The 19,170-nt window shown below is 40.5% G+C and overlaps 1 protein-coding gene and 1 long non-coding RNA gene across 6 annotated transcripts in view; one reads left to right on the top strand and one right to left on the bottom strand.

Moving 5' to 3' along the window:
* Positions 1-18,664, top strand: part of LOC135111997 (uncharacterized) — a 35,258-nt gene extending 16,594 nt beyond the window's left edge. For both annotated transcript variants that reach the window (XR_010273971.1, XR_010273972.1), the window contains 3 exons: positions 3,136-3,287; positions 9,735-9,839; positions 17,544-18,664. This is a non-coding gene — a long non-coding RNA (uncharacterized LOC135111997). The remainder of the gene's footprint in view (positions 1-3,135; positions 3,288-9,734; positions 9,840-17,543) is intronic.
* Positions 1-19,170, bottom strand: part of LOC135112003 (uncharacterized) — a 123,478-nt gene that overhangs the window by 47,065 nt on the left and 57,243 nt on the right. The gene's annotated exons all lie outside the window — the stretch shown is intronic.

Below are 19,170 nucleotides of genomic sequence, written 5' to 3'. Positions count from 1 at the left end.
ATCGTAACTGAAATACCGCCTTGCAGGATAAAAGGAAAACTCACTCTGGATTCCCTGAAGGTAAGGGCGGCGCGGTCCCTGGAGAAAGGGTGTGTCGGGGCGGAGCAGGAGGAGGAGAGGGCGAGGGAACAGCGGAGCAAGGGAGCCAAGCCAGGAGATGCAGGATTAAGCGGGGACGGGAGTCGAAATGAGGGAGTTTTTGAACAGAGAGAAAGAAGAAAGATATTGGAGACTGAGGGAGACGGTGAAGGGGATGAATTATTACCTAACTGATTGATTGATTTAGACACAGCAATGAGGTCACATGGTGCTGCACTGGGTGGGAAGCTGTGACTGGCGAGGGAGAGTCACTGATCAGAATACAGAGAGTAGAATATAGATATGTAGGACGCATGCTCCTGCACTACAAATAAGAGAGTGAAAAGAACTGCAGACCGACAGAAAGACAGGTAGAAAACAGTAATACGGACTAGAGAGAGAGAGAGAGAGAGAGAGAGAGAGAGAGAGAGGAAATTTAAGAAAGGGAATGAACTAGAAGCCGTCAGCAAGGAATATACACATAAAAGTAGACAAGTAAAGAAAATAAAATTACGGAGCCGCAAAAAGAGGAAGAAAAGAGAGGAAGGAAGAAAATGGAGTGCGGCGAGGCGGAAATGAGAAACACAGACAGGTAGAAAGGCGCGCCCGTGCACACACACACACACACACAGTCAAGTTCACCATAATGAGGCCGCCAAGGTGTTGGAGTGTTACATTGTGTAGTGTTACAGGAAAGAAAAGAGAAATTAAGATGGTGTGGATGAGAGAAGCAAGAAGAAAACAAGAGCCAGAGAAGACTTAGACAAAAGGAGGATACTTTAAAGTCCTGGTGTAAACAAATGTCGAAATTTATGAAAAGAAGACAAAGAAGATTGAGGCGGTGAGTGAAACAAGCAAGAAGGAAACGAGAAGCAAGGAAGTTTTAAACACAAGAAAAATACTGTCAAATTCTGGAGTAAGCATAGATGGAAATTGAGTGATTGTGACTTTGTGAGTGAGAGAAGTAAGAAGAAAACGAGAAGCGGAGAAATATGTTGGACCAAACAAAAAAAAAAAAAACATTCTGTCTAGTCTTGGAGTAAGTGAGAGTAGAACCTAAGAGACTGTGGGTGAGAGAAGCGAGTAGGAAACTGGAAGGAGGAAAGTTTTAGACAAAAGGATGACACTTTCAAGTCCTAGATCATGTGAGTACAAGTGAAAAAATTGTGACTCAGAGAAAAATAATGAGGGAAGGGGAGAGAAAAGTCACCGGACCAAAACAACCTCTTGTTGAGTTAAGTTTTTCTTTTCTTTAAGAAAGAGCGATAAATTAATGGACATCTCTCCTTCCCCGGTGTTTTTGTGCCCCAGTCCGGCTCCTTTCACGCATAATACTAAAAATAACAATGTTAAAATAGAGTAAAATACCTTTAGAACATAATTAGCAAGGACATTTTATTAATTCACCTTTATTTTTTCATTTACCATTCATTTATTTATTTTATTTATATCTACTTTCAAATGCTTGTGTAGCTGAAAACACCCTATCGCTCGAAGACATCTTGTGCGTGCCTCCCTTCACGTTGTATTCCTTTGTTCTTCAGCAGAGAATACGAGCAGCTACGTGACACAAACCGCGGAGTTGTGGTCTTGTAACCCGGCAGCAACGCTAAGATGCCCCGAGACAGCGTGCCGTAGTACAATAAGCATCCCTGTGTCTGGAACGCCTTTGGCCGGATTAGTGTGGATGAGAGTGTGTGCTATGTATGGCCTGACGCCCCCGACTACTGGGAATATGACATGGACGACAAGCAAAATTTTTAGAGACAGTAGTCAGGATACGATAAGAAGGTTAAGAAAGTATGTCAGGATACGATAAGAAGGTTAAGAAAGTATTTGATGGAGGTTTTAAAGTGGTATAAAGGATATGACAAAGTGACTAAGAGACGATCTTACACACAAAACATCATGGAAAATCATGTGGTGCTTATAACAGCGGTGCCTTTACCTGCTCCACCTTTCCACCCCTGGGTCTTGAAATTTAACGTTGTATTTTTGGATTTTTCCTCGCGGGTTTTCATGGCACACTGTGTTGCGGCGGGCGGGACTTACTTTCATTAGCACGAGAGCCTCGAGGTGGCCGCCGTGTATTTCATGGCCTGATACTCCCCCGCAGCGTCCCTTCATAACTGTCCCATTTGTTTGTCATCCATCGCCAGGCAACGAGGAAAGTTTTTTTTTTTTTTTATGTTCTTCCTCTAACACTTTTTTTAATACATAATATATACACATACTAGTACACGCAATCTTTCTTTGTCTGTCTGTTTCTGTGTTTCTCTCTCTCTCTCTCTCTCTCTCTCTCTCTCTCTCTCTCTCTCTCTCTCTCTCTCTCTCTCTCTCTCTCTCTCTCTACTGCCTATATCCTAATAAACCGATTATTATTATTATTGTTATTATTATTATTATTATTATTATTATTATTATTATTATTATTATTATTGTTATTATTGTTATTATTATTATTATTATGTAAAGACATGTACAAGTCATTTGATTGATAAAGTCAGGTGTGAACGGATAGAGAATGGAAGTCGTGTTTTGAAGTATACACAGATTAATGGTTCCCAGGTACGAGTATTTATATCCACTATGGTCTTGTCTTTTCAGCTCCTCCTGTAAATAACAATGGGGTAATTTGTTTCCAAGAGGAGAATACATTTGACACTGATCGGGTATAAATGAATGGATTTATTCGTGGGTGCTAAATGCTTATTAATTATGATTTAGTGGATGCGAATATGTAAAGTTCCTGCCTGAACAAATCACTATTGAGGTGGAAATTGTGGATGATTTTTACTTAACTGTCATGAAGTGTTAAACAGTAGTAGTAGTAGTAGTAGTAGTAGTAGTAGTAGTAGTAGTAGTAGTAGCAGCAGCAGTGATAGTAGTAGTAGTACACACCAGCAGCAGTAGTAATAGTGATAAATAACGAAGTATTGCACATGGAACTTTACAGATTGACTCACCAACACGACGCATGGAAATATCTTAAGCAACTGTTTGGTGTTTGTTTACCAATTTTGGGTTTAAGGTGAAAATCCCTTTGTTTATTGGTAGTGTGGCTACTGCGAGGCGCTGCTGGCCTTCACACTCCATCCCCTGCGCCCTCCTGTCATTACATCGCCTTTCCAGCGAAGGCATTACTGCGATGGTTATGCGGCTTTTGAGGGGAGTAGCAGCCGCCCATCGCTGGGAAGGACGCGCCTCACGTAAGGGCAATATATAAAAACACATCCGTACCGCATGTGCAATACATTCATATGGCTCTACTTGAAGTGACACGGATTTTAAGGGTGTTTCTCTTTTTTTTATTTATTTTTTATTATGTTCTAGTGACAGATTAATAACCCTAGTGACAGTTTAACAGGTCCGTATTCAGAAACGCTTTGCTCTCCCACCACGACTATTTTTAAAGGCCACAGACATGATTAGCTGAGTTCATACGAGTGCTTCTCCTGTTAATAATATAGAAATCTTGTTAATCTGTCACTAGAACTGTAAAGACACATTAGGAACGCGTGTGACTTCAACTAGAGCTTTTGAATGTATTGGAGGTGCGGCGCAGAAGTGTTTCACAATATTGTTCTAACGCTCTGCATGCTTCGTAGAATGTGGCGGCTCCCTGCTGCCTGAGGTGTCGCCGAGTCGCGCTGTCTTGGCCGCGCCTGTGCAGGAAGTGTTACTTCTCAGAATCTTATATTGGCAACTTTTAATAGCCTCTAGTGGAAGTTACTATGGTGTTCAAGTGTGTTTTTATGACTGTATTTATAGTTTAGGATGAATTCTGCATCATCAGTGAGAGAAACCCCCATAAGAACACGATTTGTCATCTTTGTAGCCATTGAAAATAGTCCTTACGAGAGACCAATGCGCTTCAGAATATCTTCATTACTTGGCGCCTCGTTTCCCTTGTTTTAAGAAGATGTAACGCCGTATTATGACAGAGTAGTAACTCTTAATAAGTACTCGTAGTTTCCCGCGGTGACCACCAACTCCTTCCTCACGATGAACGGGCAGCTGCTCCGCCTCTTGCTGCAGTTTAAAGCGGATGTGCTCATACACTCCACCAATACCTTGCACCGTGGAGGAAGCCTGCACGCCCCTCCCCTCTCCACATTCCACTGAGGCTTTGCAGCGTGGAGGAGGTCTGCAAGCCCCTGCCTTCTCCACACTGCACGAGACCACGGGGTTTGCTAGCATATATGTGTTCCAGAAAGGGGAAAAAGATTAAACATAGCGGTCGAATAGAAAAACCTCCTACCCTACCCCACTCCAAACTCCATTCAAGGCTTTGGCAGCGTGCAGGCCCCTCCCTACCCCACACTACATACCGCTTGTCTTACTGCCATTTAAAAAATCAACCACGTAGAATAGAAGAGGTTCCCGTGTTGCGAGTCTTGTCGGCGCTGCCTTGCCTTTATGTGCCTTGCTCCTTTTTCCTTCAATACCCCCGAGTGTTGCGGCTCGCCGCCACAAAGCAACACAAAGGAAAAGAAGAAAGAACACACCTTTAGGTCACAATGTTGTACTGTTTTACACAAAGGAAAAGATAAAACTGAAAGTATAAAAGTATGAGATAGAAGACAAGAAAAGACAAGCTAGACTTCCCTTGCACCGCAGCACCTCAGATATGCTAAGTGTGCATCCAATGGAACAAATTATTTACCACAGAACATTCTTACATGACTGGGAAAGGAGAGATGAGGCTGTTGTTCCTTCTCTTTTTCCTTGCCAGCCAGCCAAGTGTTTCTCCCACGCTCCGTGTGACTGTTCTTAACTGTATGTGTGTTCTGTACCAGTTTACTCCTGTTATGCAATAATGTTACAACGCACAGTGATAATGTGAAGTTCTTGCGGTACAAATATTACTGGAGTAAAAAGCAAAGGTTACTGGGCTGTGGTTGGGAAGAGCCTGAAGACGAAATAGTTCAGAAAACAAAGGATACATAAGGTTTTAGTACGCGAGGAATGAAAAGGAAGAAAAAAAAGACGGAGGGTTCACTAGAAGCATAGTCAGGTCATACAGTACAGGGAGTGCCACGTGTAGGCCTGACGGTTTCCTGCAGCGTCCCTTATCTTCTTAGAATGTTCCTATGTTATGAGAGAATGGATTAGATCAGGAAGAGGAAAGGGGAAGGAGAGAGAAAAAGAGAGGGAGGGAGAGAACTGTGAGGGCAAAGAAATGAGGGAGGGAGGGAAAGGAAAAATTACTGTGATGTGCTCTTATTCTCTCTCCGGGGGCAAGATGGAGAAAAACAGGTGCAGACAGATTACCAAAAAGATGAATTATGAATGGAAGATGAATTATGAAAAAGTATATATTTCTAAATAAGCAAAAACAAAAATATAGAACTGATAGATGATACATGTATGAATATAAGGAAAAAAATATATACATGGGTTTCGGATGATAAAAATACATGACTATTAAAAAGTCATGTTGATATTTGAAAGTAAAAGTGAAACCTTCGACAAAAGTCACTTAGCAGTAGCGGAAAGGACGGGCACACGGGGCGGGAGAAGGCGGTGGCTGGGTTAATGTTGGTGGCTGTGTACGTACACAATACTGTGACATTGTTATAGTATCGTCATATCTGTGGTTTTCCTACATTCGTGCCTGTCCGCACACATACTACACGTATACAAGTAGGTCAATTTATCTATCTATGTGCCAGGCCGGCAATCCCACAAGGGGTGGCCCAGACAGAGCACCACATACTTGTCCACACATCACTCACACTCTTGGCCCCATCGGCTCCTGGTGGACAAGTACGCAGTGCCTCAAAGTTGTCTGGCTCCTGTGAGCATTCTACTCTTTATGCGTGTGAAGGAGCCGAAGCTCTCGTAATAGTTTAAAAAAAATATATATATCACTTAGCTATCACTTTCCCAAACAACTGCATGGAAAATTACCAGTGGATTAGGGCAGAGTAGCCCCGGAAGTGTCTTGATTTTCCTCTCTTGAAACAACACAACTCAAATAGAAGGCAGAGAGCCTGACATATCGTTCCAGAATTCATGGAACGCTGGATGAAGTGTGGCGCGTGCTGTCTGTCACTCCTGTTGTTGCTGTCACGGGTTTTGCTTGTCGTGATTCGGGTCATAAAGCAGGCAACCGTTTCCTTGAGGCAGGGTCAGGGCTTCTCTGAGGCACCACCAATCTCTTAGTGATCTTTGTATAAGGTCTCCATAGTTCTTTGAGGTAAATGTATTGTGTTAAGATATACTGTGTGTGTGTGTGTGTGTGTGTGTGTGTGTGTGTGTGTCATGATGGATCGTGATACTAAAGTTTGTAGGCAAGAGTATGTGTCATGAACTGATTATTATTGTATTACTTGTTATGGTCAATACACCACGTATCTATCTATCTGTGTGTGTGTGTGTGTGTGTGTGTGTGTGTGTGTGTGTGTGTGTGTGTGTGTAGCAGGGTGAGGTAGTACATAATTATAAGCTGGTCACCCACTCATTCATTTCGTACTCTTGTCATTGAGTGTCACAATACAAGTCTAGTGCACACGTATATAGTATTATTCTGACTCAGAACACTGTCTGGTCCCTGCACTGAACAGCCCCGAGCGAGCGCTCCTCACTCACGTGTTCCTCACCGGGAAAATATTGTGAAAGATATATTTCCTGAATCTGGTATCTGGTAGGGGAATTTTTTTTTTTTTTTTTTCATTCACTTCATGATTACCTCAGTGCAGCAGCCCCCAGATGTTGGTTGTCTGCCAAAGTCTCTCTCTCTCTCTCTCTCTCTCTCTCTCTCTCTCTCTCTCTCTCTCTCTCTCTCTCTCTCTCCTGTAAAATGCTAAGTGGCATCATCAAAGCGAGGGAGGAGGGGGAAGCGAGTCCGAGCGACCTTGAAAAGAGCTGAGTGATGATGCCACGTAGCATTTTAAAGGAGTACTTATAATCACCGCAATAATGTTGTCGTGTAATACTTATCGGTAAATTACGTGCTTTTTTATATAATTTGTCTTGTTATAAGATACTGCAATATTCCACAGCCTGCAAAAAATAAGATTAAATAAGTGGCACCTCCGAGACTGCGCAATGCAGCCGTCTGTCCGTCACGTCAGCACACGCATAGCAGCGCACTAGCGAGTCCCATACATTTTCAACTCCTCTAACCTAACGGGTAAACAAAGCCTTAAAATGCATATGTGTATAGAACATTTCCTACTTAGAATTACACGTTCCTTCATGTCATTCAGTATTTGCAGAAACTCGCGTTACACCTTGTATACAGTGGACAACAAGCAAGACAACACCGCTACAGAGCACATGGAGGGAAAAGGAGTGCAGTCTGATGCGACTTCCTCCCATCACACAACTTCTCCCATGAAAAAAAAAAAAAGGAAAGTTAAAAGTGAAACCAAGGAGAGTACATGCAAGCTTTTTTTCCACCCAATTCTTAAGCTGTCTTTGTCCACCGTGATTCAAAGCTTTTCCTCTGCTACATTTTCAAACACTACATGCAGATTTTTTTTCTTTTCCTACTTCTTTTTCTCTTGTGAGTCTAGTAGCCTTCGAGTCACTCTGATGTTTTGAATGCAAAGTGGATTTCAGTGCTTTTGGCTTGTTGCAAATGGCTGTCTGTCTCTTATTCAACATATACTGCCGCCAACATTATTGCCGGTGAGAGCCGCCGCGGGCACCACCACCACCTCCTCAAAGGGATGTAACGCATGGCTTGGTGTGTGTGTGTGTGTGTGTGTGTGTGTGTGTGTCACGCGTCGCTAAGCCTCCCAGGATGGCCCGGCGGGAAGGGTCTCTCGCCGCGCTCTTTGGAGGCAGGCTCAGGTTATTGATTTCTAGCACTAAATTTACCGCCGCTGGTATTACCTGAGCCTCGGTATGTCGCGCCTTGTACATATGCTAATAATCGCATGAAAGGACACAAGGCGGTACGGTACCCTTAGCAGTGACGACAGGTATAGGTGATGGCTTATGATGCTTGAAATTACCATAAAAATTTATGAATAAACAAAGTAAGATTTCATGCATTAGAAGTAAGATTTACATGCATTAATTAATTTTCATGCATTTTCATGCATGTAGTAGCAGCCCTCCGCCATCATGGCGGAGGGCTGCTACTACTACTACTACTACTACTTCTACTACTACTACTACTACTACTACTACTACTACTACTACTACTACTACTACTACTACTACTACTACTTCTACTACACACACACACACACACACACACACACACATTTAAGTAATTTAAGTGACTGGAAGAAATCTTTATCATATGTACTTAGCAATTCAAAAGAACATTTTTTATTAGTTAGGAAAAAGAAGCATCGATGTTTTACTCTACGGAGTAAAAGTCTGAATATTTAAATGTCACAAAACAACAAAATGTAAATAGATGAAAAAGTATTATTGTCCTTGGTAATTTGAAACGTTAATAAAGAACAAAAAAGAACAAAAAAGACTATCAATGCTTTACAAGCGATAAAGAAAAAAAAAGAATAACGAGAGCAGCGAGACATGAACATATCAAAAGAAACATTATTTTATTCCGCGATCTGCAACAGCACAATAATTAACAGGAAAAAAGAAAAGCATCGATTTAATATAAAAGGAGAAAATTGAATTGTGTAAATAAAAAAAAAAAAAAAAGCCAGGAAAAATGCCTGAAAACGGAGCTAATCATCTCTGTAGCCTCAAAAACAGTCGTGGTGAGAGCAAAGGCAACTACTACTACTACTAATAATAATAATACTACCACCACCATTACTACTACCATCACCACCACCACCATCACATCACCACCAGCACCACTACTACTACTACTACTACTACTATTACAACTACCTTCACTTCCTATGACTATTTACTATCTCGTTTTTCCTATATTATTACCTGCACTTTCTCCTCCTCCTCCTCCTATTTTCCTTCCTTCACTGTTATTATCATCATCAGTTGATCAGTATAATAAGTTTTCTAAGATCAAATGACCTTTCTTAATAACGTTTTTTTTTTCTTTTTTTTTTTTTCTTTTTCGTCTTTTGATCTATTAAGGAAACTGTGTAGTACGTATATTAATCCAGTAATCATTGTGTCGTCTCGTTCACGGGTCTGGCACTCATTCATAATCTCTCAGAAACTTCTTTTAATTCCGAATCAATTTACTTATCGTACTCTTATATTTTGGGAGTTCATCTTACATGCGAATAATATTTAGTCAGAGAGAGAGAGAGAGAGAGAGAGAGAGAGAGAGAGAGAGAGACTTACAATCATTCACACTCGTTAATTACAAACTTTAAAAAACATCGATATTTTTAACAAAACTCTCAAAACAATCCATAACTTTACTTATACAAGCCAGCAATCATACGAACGCACACAAATTAATACCAGCGATAGAAAAAGAACTTATATTACAAGTATAGCTACGTATTCTGAAACGCTTCATTTGTTGTCTCACCATTTTTTTCTTTTTTCGAATGCCACAGAGATGATTAGCCGGGTTCTCAAATGCGTTTCTTCTGTTAATAATACAAAAATCGTGTTAATCTGTCACTAGAACCATGAAAACATCTTTGAAAACCTGTGCAATTTCATTTAGAGTCTTATTAGTTTAGTGGAGGTGCGGCGCAGAAGTGTTTCAAAATAGGGATCATTGTCTCGTTTTCCTCCAGCCTGGCGGCCCTGCTCGGTCCCTTCCACGACTCGCAGCGAGAGAGAGAGGTCGAGGTGCGGCGGTCTCGTGGCGGAAGCCTGAAGGAGGCGGTGAAGGAGTGAAGGTAAGAGTTTGGTAATGAAAAGAATGTTAAATTATTATTCAGTGCGTGGAATTAATGTGTAACCCGTGAGATTGTGAATGATTAGGTTGAAGACTTGAGGATTAGAATGGATAGGTGTGATTGGGTTAGGTTTGTCCAGGTATGGGGATTAGGTAAGCCACGTTAGGTAATGTGATTAGCTTGAGCTGATATAGGTTGACCAGGTGAGGTTGGTAGGTGTGATTAGGTTGAACAGATGGTGATTACAACACTTAAGTAGTTAAGCTTATCAGGGGAGAGATGAATATGCTGATCAGATGGGAAGTTATAGAAGTTTAGCATTTTGCGAGGGAATAAGCTGCAAGGGTGATTAGACTGCAGGTAAAGTGATTTAACTTGTCAGGTGAGAGAAGTATGCTGACCAGATGGTAAGTTGGTTGCTTGTTTGTCCAGGTGATTGACGTCTGATTAAGCTTACTGAGGTGATAATTAAGGAAGTGAATTTAAGATTATATTATATAAGCACGTACAATCATGTTGGATTGGTGTGTCCGTGGCTGCTATTTTGTGGTCCCTCTGCTTATTCGCTGTGCTGAGTAGCAGTTGGCTTGTGAACTACGATTGGTCATTATTTTCCTTTATTCATTATCACACACACACACACACACACCTACCTACTTACCTACCTTTAATAACGCTATATGCACACCCACGCACTCTCATGCAGAAAATACTGATGACACTCAAAAAAAAAAAAAAAAAAAAAACTGGTGGCACAAGAAAACTGGTGGCACTCAGAATACTGGTGATGAACTCAAAAATACTGGTGATGCACTCAAAAAAATTGGTGATGCACTCAAAAAACTGGTGATGCACTCAAAAATCTGGTGACACTCAAAAACCTAGTCAGGCAGCCAAAACAATGGTCATGCACTCAAAAAGACATAACCCCTTCTCAAACACACACACACACACACACATTTCCATTCTAAATTTGCATTAGACTTTTCTAATACTGCTTTGTTCTATTAAACTACTTATTTATTTATTTATTTTATTTATTTATTTATTTTTTTATCCAGTTCACCTGAAAGTTGGCCTTTATCCAGTTCACCTGAAAGTTGGCCTATTTCAGATAGTTCTTTTCCTAATTTGTTATTCATCTGATAAATATTTTCTTGTATAATATTTCCTCATGTATTTGGCTACAAAATTCTTTCCCTTATAATGACGTGTTCATTATACAGTGGGTTTCAAAAAGATAGGCTAGATTTGAAATTGTTGTTTCTCTGGAACCATAAACTGACTATGAATAAAATTAATAAACTTAAAAGGTACGGATCAAAGTTTAAAATGACTCTTCTTTTCAAATTGTAAGTTTTTTATTTGTGTTCTTCATGAGCACAGAGATACAGAAATATTTAATCAGGTTCATCTTTCAAACTTGTGTATTAACTGTCATGCCATTGAAATATCTGTGATGCCATGCAAATTTCTTCTATCTGGTGTTTTCTTCTATTCTGCATCATCCTTCAAATTTTTGCCTTTAAATTATAATAGGGACGTATTTATCAAACGCGCATTTCTCAGCTTCAAACGTTATACTGCCATACTTTTCAGATTTTCTCTACCCGGTGCTTTCCTTTCTTTCAATTTTTGTTTCTTGAATATGACAGTATGGAATTTAGCCATATTTCATATTAAATCTCAGCACAGTTCCATACCATGCAGTGTCAGTGTCAGAATTCACGCAGGCCTGAATTATTGCTTCACAAGGTCTGAAGGGGCGTGGAACTCTGAAATATGGTGATGAAAAACTGCAACACATCACAGCTGACGCACGCACGCGGAACAGTTATTGAGTGCGGCGGAATGAGGGAAGCAACAAAACGCAATCGAGTACAAGCATGGACAAAAGTCGAGCAACATTCTGTATTGACTTTCACTGCATCGAACATTTTGACATTTCTCTGTCTTTAAGTCCTCTGACCCGCAGACACTCTGTTCTCTGTTCCGTAAGGAGGCTGTCAGCAGACCACACTTCAAATTGAGGAAAAGTTAAACACAATGGAAATGAGTGCAAAATGTTACACTTTTGACCACGCCTGTACTTGGTAGAGGGTCTGTGTCAAGGCATGTACAGCTACTGACACACTAAATTAAAAGATTACGCACCGGGCAAGGTTGTGAGTCCTCTGAACGAGGCGCCAAAAGTGTACAGTGGTTAACGTGAATGCGAGAGCTGTTGGTTAGAGAAATTTATGGGTAGGAATGCGAGGAAGATATAGACAAACATGTTTTATACAGAGACAGTCACTTATAAGTCTACAGGCAGGCTTCGTGCAGTTTCCTATATAGTCTTATGCAGTAGAATGAGTACTGGTGGTTGGTGAGGTCTGGTTGTGTGTGGAGGCATTTGGGCAGACTGAAGCCATCAAGTATTTGGTGGCAGTGATTGGGAAGGGACGGAAGGGTTCGAGGGAAGGTGAAAGGGTAGCAGAGAGAAGAAAAACAAAAGGGAAAGGCAGTTACTGTTTTATGGCATCATGCAAGGCTGAAAACGTTGTGTGTGGGAAGACATTTGAAGAGAAGTATAGTTTTACAGTAACATTTGTATATTTGCTGTGTTTGAAAAATTCCAGTTTGATAGTAATAGGACTAGCGTGTTCAGTTCACACCCATCACCCGATTCCAAGAGATGACGGGCTCGAATCCCAGGCAGAGAGGAGATAGATTATGTTTACCTGCTGTCACGCCGCAGTCTGTGTTCACCTGGGAAGAAACTCGTCATGCAAACCACTGAAGCCGCAAATATATGCTACAGTCTCTCTTTCTGTTATCTCTAATATATATATACTGTTCTCTACACTTTTTCTTTTTTCATCTCATTTAACTTGACTCTATTTTCCTTGATCACATCGTTTCTTGTATTCCCTTTACTGTTACATTTAATTTACATGTTATTATCATTATCATCATTATTATCATATTATTATTATTATTATTATTATTATTATTATTATTATTATTATTATTATTATTATTATTATTATCATTATTATTATTATTATTATATTTTTTGACGTCCGGGTCTCCTGCTCTATCAGGGGCAAGACGGTGCCTGCTAAAGGAGGAGTCTGGTTTTCGCACAAACATATTATAACAATAACAAAAACAACAGCTTCCACAACAGCGTGCTAAAAGTAGTGGAGATAAGACACTGATACCCTGACTTAGATACAGTGTTCCTTGCACATGCGCCTCTCTTCCCCCACGGCTTCCCTGCCATTACGCCCTCTACCCTCCTCCCGCTGTACCATTAATCATCCCGTGTTGGTATTACATAGATAACGTACCGCCGAATTTGCTAACTGTATAGATATAACCCTACTTAAGACTCCCGCCACGTTACCATGCTGATTCCCTCCCTCATACGTGGCTCCCATCGCGTGATGCTCCGCGTCTTATCATCTACTTATCTATTTTTATAAAGTGTGATAATGTGTGCACAGGTTTACACGAGACACTCTTGTTTTCCAGTGATTCTTGGACCTGACCTAACCTAATCTAATCTATCCTAGCCAAACTAAACTAAAGAAAACAAAAGAAAACCAAATCTAACCTAACCTAACTTGACCGACTCAAACCCAAACCAACCTAACCTAGTCTCACTCAACTTGACCAAACCTAACCTAACCTAACCAAAACGAAACCTAATCTAACTTAACCTAACTTGACCAAACCAACCAAACTCAACCAAACACAACGAAACCTAACCTGAGAGAACTTAATGTACCCTAACCCTACCTAAGCCAAGCCAAGTCAAACTAAACCACCCACACACACACACACACACACACACACTGTTCATTAGCGTAAGGAATAGGCCCGTACATAAAGGATAAGGGCTGAACTATACGGTATGACATATTAGAGAGAGAGAGAGAGAGAGAGAGAGAGAGAGAGAGAGAGAGAGAGAGAGAGAGAGAGAGAGAGAGAGAGAGAGAATATACCTAAACTCTAAACAAGAAAGAAAAGAACCGTTTATCGAAATACAAGACACTTTTTGTAAGGAGCGTGGTGAGAAGAGGAGAGGCCATGACGACAATAAGATACATTATACTGATCACAAGGACTCCGAGGGTCAAGGCCAGAGAGACCAGGCAGAATATTACCAGGAATAGTCGCAGCGTTCTGAAACACTTCGTTGTCTCAGCAGGACTTGCCGAGAGAAAAGCCACGCTGCCCACAAGGCTTCCGAGGGTCAAGGCCAGAGAGAGCGGGTAAAACAACACCAAAAAAAGTGACCGCGTTCTGAATCACTTTGTTCTCTCATGGTGGTGATCACTGGCCACGGAAACTTAGTCGAATTCTCATGGGTATTTTTTTCATTGACGATACAGACTGCTTGTTGAAAGATCACTTGAATCATGAAAACATCCTTGAAGTCCACAACAGTTTTCATCAGACTCTGTGAAAATTAATCGTAGTGGAGTACAGAGGTGTTTAAGAACGCTGCTCCAGGAATATATTTAATGAAAGAGTAAGGATGTATTGAATAAAAATTAAGAAAACTAGAATTGTCCTATGTTTAATTTCTCAAAGATCTGATAGGCAAGTTTAAAGTTATCAGACAAGGAGTGAATGATAAGTGTAATCTGATAGGGAGAAAATACTAAGAGATGTAAACTTTCCCAGCCATGTGAAAAAGAGAGAGTAAAGAAACATATTAATGAAAAAGAAAAAAAAAAAAAACTGTTGTAGATGTCGTTGGTTTGGCGTCACACATCACAAAGGAATTATTGACAAGATTTCCATTACTGGCTGGTGGTAAATATTGTAACAGTCGATAACGTGTATTCTGACGAACAGAGAGTGTGTCCTAATGCTTTCCACTTCAGAAATTAAATTGTCAGTGAAGACGTAGAGACAAATTCCCTTGGTTATAATTTTCTTTTTTTTTTTTTTTTTTTTTTTTTTTTGCTAGATGTGGAGGTGGACACTAAAATAATACAGTCAGTAGAAGAGAAGAGAGAAATTGATTGGGTTAATCTTTTTTCGCCGCTGTTAGTAAGGATGGTGGTAGACAATGAAATTAAATAGTCAGTAGAGCTGTAAAGACAAACTGCGTTGGTTAACATTTTTACTGTTGTTAGAGGTGGTGGTGGTGGTGGTGGTTATGGTGGTGGTGGTGGTTATGGTGGTGGTGGTGGTTATGGTGGTGGTGGTGGTTATGGTGGTAGTGGTGGTTGTGGTGGACAGTGAAATCCATTACGAGAGACTGATAATAATTTGGTTATAGTTATATTCGAGCAGCGGGTATTACCACCTGTGTTTATAGTGATATTCAGTGATACTCATAATATAATGTGATGCACTACGGAAGACTGTGGCTGTAGTAAGGAGCCGACTGAAGGAATCCGTAAGTAAAGACCGAAACAATGTAAATAAAATAGATACCTTATTCCTTTAATTTTGTACTGACTTATGTGTTAGGTTCATTTTAGCAAAGGAAACACTGATGATTACCATGAAGCAAACCTGAAATAAGATATACCATACAGTTCATATTGTATAGAGGCATCCGTTAACACAGCTTGAACACTGCCATAACTTCTTTATTGCAAGCGTTTGGACCTGTCAAAATCATTACAATAAACACATCTCAATGCTTTTTTTTTTTTTTTAACATCTTAAGTCCCCAAGCATCATTAATAAGTAGATCAATATGAAAATTGAGAATGGATGTATGTAGAATTCACCATATGCTAAGTACAATTAAAAATCAATCATATAACCAATCAACCACATTGATTTTCACTTATAATAATCATTAGAATTATAACTCACAACGGTAGCTCCAGCCGCATATGGATTGTCTCCATGAACTTTCCGAACGAGTAGTTGGATTCATAAACTGTAATACATGAAATATTCCCTGAGTAACTATCAATCTTAATAGCCGACCGCACAATCACATTAACACTGTCATCATAAAAGATACAATACAAACATTTTGTCGATGAACATCACAAATGTTTTACGTGAACACCAGCTGATAAACCCCCACACAGTACTGTTATAACCAAACATAGCCATACATACCAGCATAATACAATAATCCCAAGTCTTGAATAAATATTACATCCAGTGATCCATCACAACACACTTGAGGTAGGGGCGGACAGCAACTAACCCTGGCTGACCGTTCGTCGCCACCTCATCACCCTGCTGCCGCCTCACCTCACCTCCCCACTGCCCATTGCCACGTCACAAAGACGTGCGGTTTGTGCACCTTGTACAGAGCTTAATCCTCGTAAATATAAATACACTGATACACGAACTAATTTAGAAATAAACAAGTAAATAAAATGATTTATATTCAAATTATCATCAGACTGATGATACACCAACCAGTCCCTTTAAAACAAATAAATTGGATAAAACTGAGTACAGACAAAGCACCGAGAGATTACCTTTAGATCCGGAACAGGGCGAGGAAAATACAGATACGTAAATACAGAAGGAAAGAACGAGCCGGCTGGACTACAAGGGGTCGGCAGAGTTGCTCATAAATTCGTACCTATTCTCAACAAGGCGAGCAGGGATTAGTGCGTGAAAGGAGGCAAGCCCAAATGGTTTCCGCCTGCCTGGAGATTCAAGTTCGTTGCATCTCGCGCGCGCGCGCGTGTGTGTGTGTGTGTGTGTGTGTGTGTGTGTGTGTGTGTGTGTGTGTGTGTGTGTGTGTGTGTGTGTGTGTGTATGTGTGTGAGGGGGGGGAGTGTGTGGGTGTGTAAAGTGAGGTGTATTCATCGAAACATTTTTTTTTTTCAGTCTGCTGTCTTTATTATCCTAAATATTGGAGCGACAGACAATTAATCAATATCGGCCGTCAGTTATCGATCAGACAGCCAATCATTCACTCGGTTCAATAATCCTGGGAATTTATCGGTCCTGTAAAAGTTCATCGTACTCTGTCAAGGTATTATTACTCACTCACTTTTTCACTCACTCACTCAATTCGTCAGTTCATTTATCAATGTCTTGCTTTAATTATGTACTCCTTCTTTCGGCACTTATAATTCCGGAATGTTGTATGGGTAGTCAGTCAGTCAGTCAGTCAGTCAGTTAGTCAGTCAGTGAGTCAGTCAGTCAGTCGATCAATCATTCAATCAATCAATTAATTCATCATCGTCCTGGAAAAGCGAATACTCCTCTACCAAGGTAAGATAAGTACAGGAACGAGTAAGAGAAGGAAGTTCACCTGTTCCTGCACCTACCTATCTATTCTTTAACATTACATCCCTTACCATGTGCATTTATCCAAGCGTAAAATATATGTTTAGATAAACCAGATAAAAAAAGCACTGTAAAAAAAAAACATAAAATCTATCTCCTTAGCAATCTATATCTACCAATCTATAAATCGATGTAATTAATCTATCTATCTATCCATCTACGAAAGCAGACTGCATTTACTAACTAACCTAGCATCTACAAACTCACCATAACCATCTACTCACCTACCTACCTTACACCAAACACCTTACCAACCAACACGCCTATCTGCACCCACCTACCCATCCACATCCACACACACACACCCACACACCCACAACCTCCCAGTAATGCGTTGTTCTCACCTTCCCTTTCTACCATATCTCTTATTACGATGCCTTCCCACACTCCCCTTACCTCCCCTTACCTTCCCCACCTCCCCTCCAGCCTCCGCCTTCCCTTCGCCTCCCGACCCTCTCTTCAGGTGCCGTCAAATCCCATCAGGGTCGTCGGGGCACCAAGGGACCAACGTGGTTCTTTCTCCTTCACGTTTGAGCTTCAGTACATTTTTTTCCTTCCCTGAAGAAGCCGAGACGGAATAAAGGGAACAAAGAAATGGAGGAGGAGGAGGAGGAAGAGGAGAAGGAAGAAGAAGAGGAGGAGGAGGAGGACCACTACCACCACCACTACCACCACCATTAGCAGCAGCAGCAAAAAAAGGAGCAAGAGACAAGAGAAAGGCAGGTTAAAAAAAAAAAAAACTACGTGGAAAAATAACAGTGGAAGAAAGAAAATGAGAGATGGAGAGATGGAGATGCGGAGGAACAGGACGAGTCATTGAGGAGTACAGGAAATGAACGAGGCAGGGGATTGAAATGGAATAAAACAAGACAGAAAAGTTAGCAAAGAAAAAGAAAAGCAAGGCGAGCGAGGGAGAGCAAGAAATGAGTCAACAATCGATCTCAGCTCAGGAATTGTGGGAGGGAGGCGAAGGGACTTAGTAGTGAGAGAGAGAGAGAGAGAGAGAGAGAGAGAGAGAGAGAGAGAGAGAGAGAGAGAGAGAGAGAGAGAGAGAGAGAGAGAGAGAGAGAGAGAGAGAGCAGGAATATACTTGTGTGCTTTTGCTTCTGTATGTACTCGCACTAACTTGAAAAAATAAATAAATAAATAATGGAAACAAATAAATAACTTACAAGAGAGAAAGAGAGAGAGAGAGAGAGAGTGGGGAGAGAGAACAGCAAACATATACGAACCAAGCAAAAACGAAGAAAATGAGGCGGGCAGGTGTACAGTACTCAGTAATCAAGGTGTGGATTGTGGCAGCCAGGTAAGACGACCCACTCACAACACGTGGACTACTGAATTACAAAGTGGAGGCATTCCAGACCAGGTGTGTAGGAGACTGAGGTGATGTGGCAGGTGTGTGTGGAATTCAGGTTTATACAAGAGGTCGTATGTGTAAAAGGTGGATGTGTGTAGGTGTGTGTGTTTGTTGTAGAGTAGCAATGACTGAATGCTGGTAAGCTGTTGTCATCATTAGTAACTTCCATGGCTCTTTTGCAGAAGGATGGGTTCATTAAGTCACCGAAACTGTATTGATTGTTGATGTTATTCTAAGGTACTCAAGCAATACAGGTTTTTTTTTTGTTTTTTGTTTTGTTTTGTTATCAGTTTTCTTATTCTCGTCCTTCTTCATTATGAGAAAGCTCTTTTATCCTTTATTTTGCTCTACGCTAGTGTCACTAACACAAACTAGATTAAACTTTATTGAATACAAAAGCACGAAGACTAAATAAATCATAATGAATACAAAAAAAAAAAACTCTCTTTAGTTATCTATTATCCTTTAATTTCTTTCACCATCCCTAAATTGCCATTACCTTACTCAAACCAACCTCCCACTACCTATTCCACTCATGACGTGTTTTTTTTTTTTTCTGTAAAGGGGGTGGGAAATGTAAACCTTTTAAAATTAAACTGCAGTCAAAACGTGGTGAGTCATATGAGTTACCAAAACATGTTCGTCTAAATAAAAAGTTCACTGCATGACTATTTTTTTTTTCTGGTCCTGTAT

The sequence above is a fragment of the Scylla paramamosain genome, chromosome 2 (assembly GCF_035594125.1).
Source record: "Scylla paramamosain isolate STU-SP2022 chromosome 2, ASM3559412v1, whole genome shotgun sequence".
Lineage (NCBI taxonomy): Eukaryota > Metazoa > Arthropoda > Malacostraca > Decapoda > Portunidae > Scylla > Scylla paramamosain.
This window is presented reverse-complemented; position numbering and strand designations above follow the sequence as displayed.